Genomic DNA, 6,174 nt, shown 5'->3' with positions numbered 1-6,174 from the left:
GATATTTTTAGACCATGTAAGGCCTATTTTACATGGCTGCCTCTGTTATATGTTCATATGTTTCTTCTTTGTTAGTACCATTTCCTTTTGTACATGTTATTTCATTAATCCTCCAGTATTTAAAAATGTCTTATGGGTATTTAAAGACAAACTCATTTTTATTTCTAAAGCAAATAATAAATGCACAAATATAGTCATTTCTCCAGGAAAAAAGGAGATCAAAAGAAGATTAAAAACCATAAGTGTTAACTCCTAGGAAAATGATAACAATCCTTAATACAGTGCAACTTCAGAAATAACACAGAAACTCAACAGTTTCGGATAAAAATGTTACATTTTAAAGGAAGCCATAATTGTTTAAAAGAGATTAAAAGATACTTAGCAAATTTCCTCAGAAAGGTTGTTCCCAAAACTTAGGAGCTCTGCAGTTGCTTTGTTGCCTTTATGGTGAAGTGGGAACTGTTTCCTGCCTGAGGATGTCAGGCTGCTCACTAGCAGTAAAGAGACAGTAATTCTAAAACAAATGGGCAGTTAGTCCAGGCTTCAACTAACAGAGTTATCATTTGCTGCTGCATTTTAAGCAATATAAAGTCTACGCTGTGTTTTGTTTGTTTTGTGTTTTTTTTTTTTTTGGGGGGGGGGGGGGGGGGTCTGATTGATTATCTGATAAAAGGAACATTGCAGCAATCTGGTCATGAAGAAATAAAACGGTTGAATGGCAGTTTGTGTGTTGCCAAATATCACTATGACATCTGTACCTTCTCCTTTGATTTTAAAAGGTTTACTGACAAGGACGTGGTGTCTCCTGGTTCACTGAAATGTCATTATCAGTGCTTGTGCAAGGCAGGCTTCAGGTTTCTACATAACGATTGCATGGGTTGCCTTTTAATGCTTGTAGGTCCACACCTTAAACTTAGCCTGTTTGGGTCGACATAGAGCAATTAGTAATATTCAGAAGAATAATTTTAAATTGTGTCAAACTCTGAACATGCATTCATTTATGTGGAAACAAATGGCTGTTTTGATATTTTTAGACAAGAAAACATCTGATCCTGGTCGATATATCACCTTTGATTTAACATGTTCTGCTCTAACGCCACAATAATAGCTTTGCAAACTTTTACTAAACAAAAATGTTAGCAGATGTCAGTCTGTGGAAAAATTTACACCCTTGTAAATGTACCAGCATTTATAGCACACTGCACACTACAAGGTACACGCATACACTTCATCTGCCTCACAGCCACAACCAATTTGAATCCACCAATTACATGTAAACATATGTGTTTTGGCTGTGGGAAGTCCTGGTACCTGGAGGAAACCCCCAAATGCATAAGAACATGAAAACTTCAAAGAAAGACCCCAGCTGGGTTCAAGCCAGGAATCTCCTTGCTGTGAGTCAACAGCATTAACCACTGCACCATCCTGCTGCCTTGTCCGCTGTAGCAAGATTCCTTGCATAATATTCCACCAAATTCCAATTTTTTACTCTTCCATGCAAAACTCCCTTCTCTTGCAAGACGTTTGTTTTTGTTTTTTCATTCTTTCTTACATGCATTGTGTGTTTTGGATTTCCCAACAACATTTCAGTTGGATTCAAATCTGGGCTTTAATTAAGTCATTCCGTAAGCCTCCGTTTCTTCTTTTTTGAACCACTCTTGTAGATTTGTCAGTGTATTAAGGATCGTTATCTTGTTGTAAGGTCCACTTCCAACTTAAACTTTGGGACAGATGGCTTCACTCTTTGATATGATGCAAATTTCATAGTTGAATCAATGACTGCAAGCTGCCGAGTATTAGAGACTGTGGAGTAAACCAAAATCATAACTTTTCAATCGCCACGTTTCACAGTTGGCATGAGGAGCTTCTTCCAAAGAAGCTGTCTTTGGTCATTGCCAAACATGTCCTTTACTGTGGCCAAACAGCTAAATCTTTTGATTAGACTGTCCAGAGCACATTATTCCAATGGGCCTGGTTTTTGCCAGTATGTTCACTGGCAAACCATGGCTTTGTTATACGGTTCTTTTTGGAAAGCAAAGGGTTTTTTTTCCTTCTTAGTTTGCCTTACATGCTGCTCAAATATGTGCATGTATTATTGATAGTACATGCATGGACTTCTACAGTTGCAAATGAAGATCTTGTGGCCGGGTTCTTGGAAACGTCTTTTAACATCAAAATCTCTGCCGGTTGTTTGAGATCTATTTGGAGAAGATGTTCGTTCCGGAGAAATTACTTATTTCACAAAAATGTGGAAATCTTTTCAAATCCCTTACCAGAGTTACACACATCCACAACCATTTGTCTGAAGGCCCCAGAGAGCTCTTTAGATCTTGGCATGACAGTGCACCCTTCAATAGCTGAGAAAACATCAGACCCTCCATGTCAAAGGGTTTAAATAAGATAGCTTCCACCTGTCGACCCCAAAGGAGGATATATTCATTGGGAGTCAATCTGGAGCTCCCAATTTACAATTTGAAAGTGTAAAAAATATGTGTGCTTATTTTTTGCTTGTGAGTTTTTTCTTTGATGACTTTTTTGCAGACACGACTGTTTAGTTGTTTAAATATGCTGAAAAGCGTGGCACACATATTTTATTTTGTCCTGTGACTGCAAATCATTCTGCACAATTTAAGTCAAACATCAGTAACATTAACCAAAACACATTATGTTTTAGTGAAAGGTGACCTTAAAGACCATCCATCAATCCATTCATCTATCCATTTTTTTTCAACCTATTGTTCATTCTGTTTCTGGTAATTTTGCTGTCACTGTTCCTGTCAGACTGACTGGATTAATGGGCACGTGGGCACAAAATTACTTCTACCAAAGCAACACAGCAGAACACAGAAAAGTCTAACCACATCCTGCCAGTAAAGACAAGAAAGCAAATCACATAAGACTGAAAACAGTGACCAAACCCACCCTGGTAAGTGACATCAAGAAGGATAAAATACATTTCCATGTGCATGCAAGCATATGACACAGAGTCTGTGCTGTTTGTGTGTTATGCTCAGGCACATGTGACAGGCTCAGAGCTTGTGGCTGATGCTTGTGCTTGTCGGTGTGCTATACTAGCCAATATGTTGTGCGTGAAGCCAGCGCTATTTATAGAAATAACAGCTCCGTGTGCTGCATGTTGTGTTTATGAAGGCTGTGAAGTCAGTTTTCACTTTACTTCTTAACACTGCTGTGGGATTTTTTTTTTTTCAGGTGCCATTGTTGTTTTTCTGTTAGGGCAGCAGGCAGAAGACTTTAAATATCATAGTGAATAACCAACATCTGTGGCTGCCTCTTTGGTATGACTTAAAGTGGTATTTGGGGAAACCCTGCAGTTGATGTTTACCAATAATGCCGTGCTGAGCTCCTCAGTACTCTTCTGTCATTGCTAACAGTCATACGCCACTGAGCAGTGAGAGAGTTTCGGTATGCATGAAAGGAAGTTTTGTGGGCTTGCAGATCAGTCATAACTGTGAGAACAAAAAAAAACGCTTTCTCAGATTTTTGCTTTGAGTGTCACGTTATGGCACAGATATGCCAACTTTTCTGTCGAACAAGCATGGCATGCTGCTCTTTGCAACAAAGTGTGGGCACAGCTGGAGAGAAACAAAACAAAAATAAGGTGCTCGGTCCACCACCTTCTCTCCATCTGATAGAAGAATTCCCAGCATGCATTTGGGCAGTCAGTTGAGGTGCTTTCAGTGAGGGTGAGGGTCCTGCTGTGCCTTCAAAGCCCTAAGACCTCAGTTCTAGAAGAATGTACTTGTATTTCTTTGATTCTTTTAACTCCTGGATATAACACCTCGGTTTCACACAACAATGCACAAATTCTGCAATATTAGACACTTCCATGTTTGACTGGTCGGTCTTACAATAGCATTTCTTGTGGATTATATAACAAGTTTATAATGGATAGAGAAGAAAATGGGTTCACACCTCAGACTCACAGGAAATATTTCCAAAATATATCCTTTTTTTGTTTACTGCCATCCATGTCTATGTACGGCCGGGGGTGGGGGTGGGTTGTGGCTTCAAGGTCGCTGACTTTCTTCTGTGGTAATACCAGAGGTGGGACCAAGTCATTGTTTTGCAAGTCTCAAGTAAGTCTCAAGTCTTTATCCTCAAGTCTCAAGTCAAGTCTCAAGTAATGTCAGGCAAGTCAGAGTCGAGTCTCAAGTCACTGGTGTAAAAGTCCGAGTCAAGTCACAAGTCTGAAACTTTGAATTTCAAGTCCTTTCGAGTCTTTAAAAAAAAAAAAAAATGAAAAAATAATGTTGCAGTTATGCTAAATGTAAATATTAGACCATGTAATTTTAAAATCTGTGTTTTTCTCAACACATGACAAAATAGTGAACTTAGAAAATATACACAAATTGTGAAATTGCACCTCTTTAGAATGCAGCTCAATTAAACCTAGCTCCAATAATAATTTTCACCGACAGTTCTGAGATAAGCTGCATGTTATTCTTGGATGCGGTTGTAGGACTGGCTTTAAAATCGCATGACAAAAATATCATACACATTAAAAAAAACTGTATCACCAACGTAGCCTGGACAACATTTGCTAGTTAGATGAAGTCAGCTATCTCATCTTAGCATATTTATATGCATATTTATAATTATACGGTTCTTGGAGTGAGTGCATACACTCATGAAGTTTAGTAACTTCAGGTCACTGCAACAAGCCCAGGTACAGTTTACCGACGGATGGGTACAGGACCTTGAAATGCACCGTGTAGAAAGTAAAGACCATCGTACGTATCATAAGTTTACCAGTCTCACAAATTGTCGTCATAAATACACATTCCTTAACCGTTTATTAATAGGACCTTTGAGCTCAACGGTAATTAATTAGTAGTGGAAATAATTTCTGGTAGCATCACAGAAATGTAGCAGTGACAATAACATTGTATGCTGTAATCGTACTGGGCAATTAGTGATACAAAAAACCTGTTTTATCCTGTGAATAAAAGTATATGTTTTTATCAGTGTACCATAATAACAGAAGCGAAACACAATATTGTGTCAGGATAATTTACTATTTATGCACAATAAACAAAGAAGCATAGCGCGACAATTTCTGTTCAGCGCCAGACTTGCTTGTAACCTATATCACCAATTATGTTATGAAAAATGACGTATTAACTACTAAAAAACACTGACCTTCGTGTAAATGCTTGGAGCAGACTAACCTGTGAGCTGGAGTGTTCTGGGACGTTATATTTGGTCTTTGAATGGCTGCAATCCAGTCGCGTCTTTGTTACTTCGGAAACATGGCTCGAACAATTTCTCTTCAATGACGTAATCCGATAACAACCGATCTCTTTACCCGTCGGCTTCCCGTGGCTGTCATGCGACCGGCTATTGCAGTTAATAATACAACAGCTTCTTGACATTTTTGTGTTTCTTTTTATCGCTGTATAACTGATTTTAATTGAAAGCCTGCGTGCGCTAGTACCGCTTGCCACGAGTTCCCAGAATCCTTTGCGGTTCTACCCGTGAATGACGTCACATTTTCAATCTCTATATAATATGCATGTTAAATTTTATATTTGGGGTAAAATATCAAGTCTTTTCAAGTAAACCGGTTCAAGTCCAATTCAAGTCCCAAGTCATTGGTGTAAAAGTCCAAGTCAAGTCACAAGTCTTAGAACATTTTTTCAAGTCAAGTCTAAAGTCATAAAATTAATGACTCGAGTCTGACTCGAGTCCAAGTCATGTGACTCGAGTCCACACCTCTGGGTAATACACTCTGAACCCTGTGATGGTGAAGATCCAAAGGCAAAATCTGTTTATCACCTTACTGATGAGCGCAAAGAAAGCACAAATGCACAACAGCATCGATACAGCAGTCGCCTAGGTGAAAATTAACACTTTATCAGAGGATTTCCCCCAGCAGGATAACACATGAGGGGATGGACAACAACTGTTCTGTTGCAGTAATTCCACCCACAGCCTATGGCTTGTTACTCGGCCTTTGGTAGCATGTGCTTGCCACTGTCAACAGATTAGCACACAGGCTTAAAGCCCTGTTCACAAAGACACTGTGTACAGAACTAGACTGCTTCCCTCTCATTCACCCATTCTATCATATGAATCTGTAACCCCCCTGGACTGGCCCAAATAATTTCCCAGTTGACACTAAACAGGTCAAATAAACCTGCAAATACAGAAGTT

The sequence above is a fragment of the Rhamphochromis sp. 'chilingali' genome, assembly GCF_963969265.1.
Source record: "Rhamphochromis sp. 'chilingali' genome assembly, chromosome: 11".
Lineage (NCBI taxonomy): Eukaryota > Metazoa > Chordata > Actinopteri > Cichliformes > Cichlidae > Rhamphochromis > Rhamphochromis sp. 'chilingali'.
Note: the sequence above shows the minus strand (reverse complement) of the source record.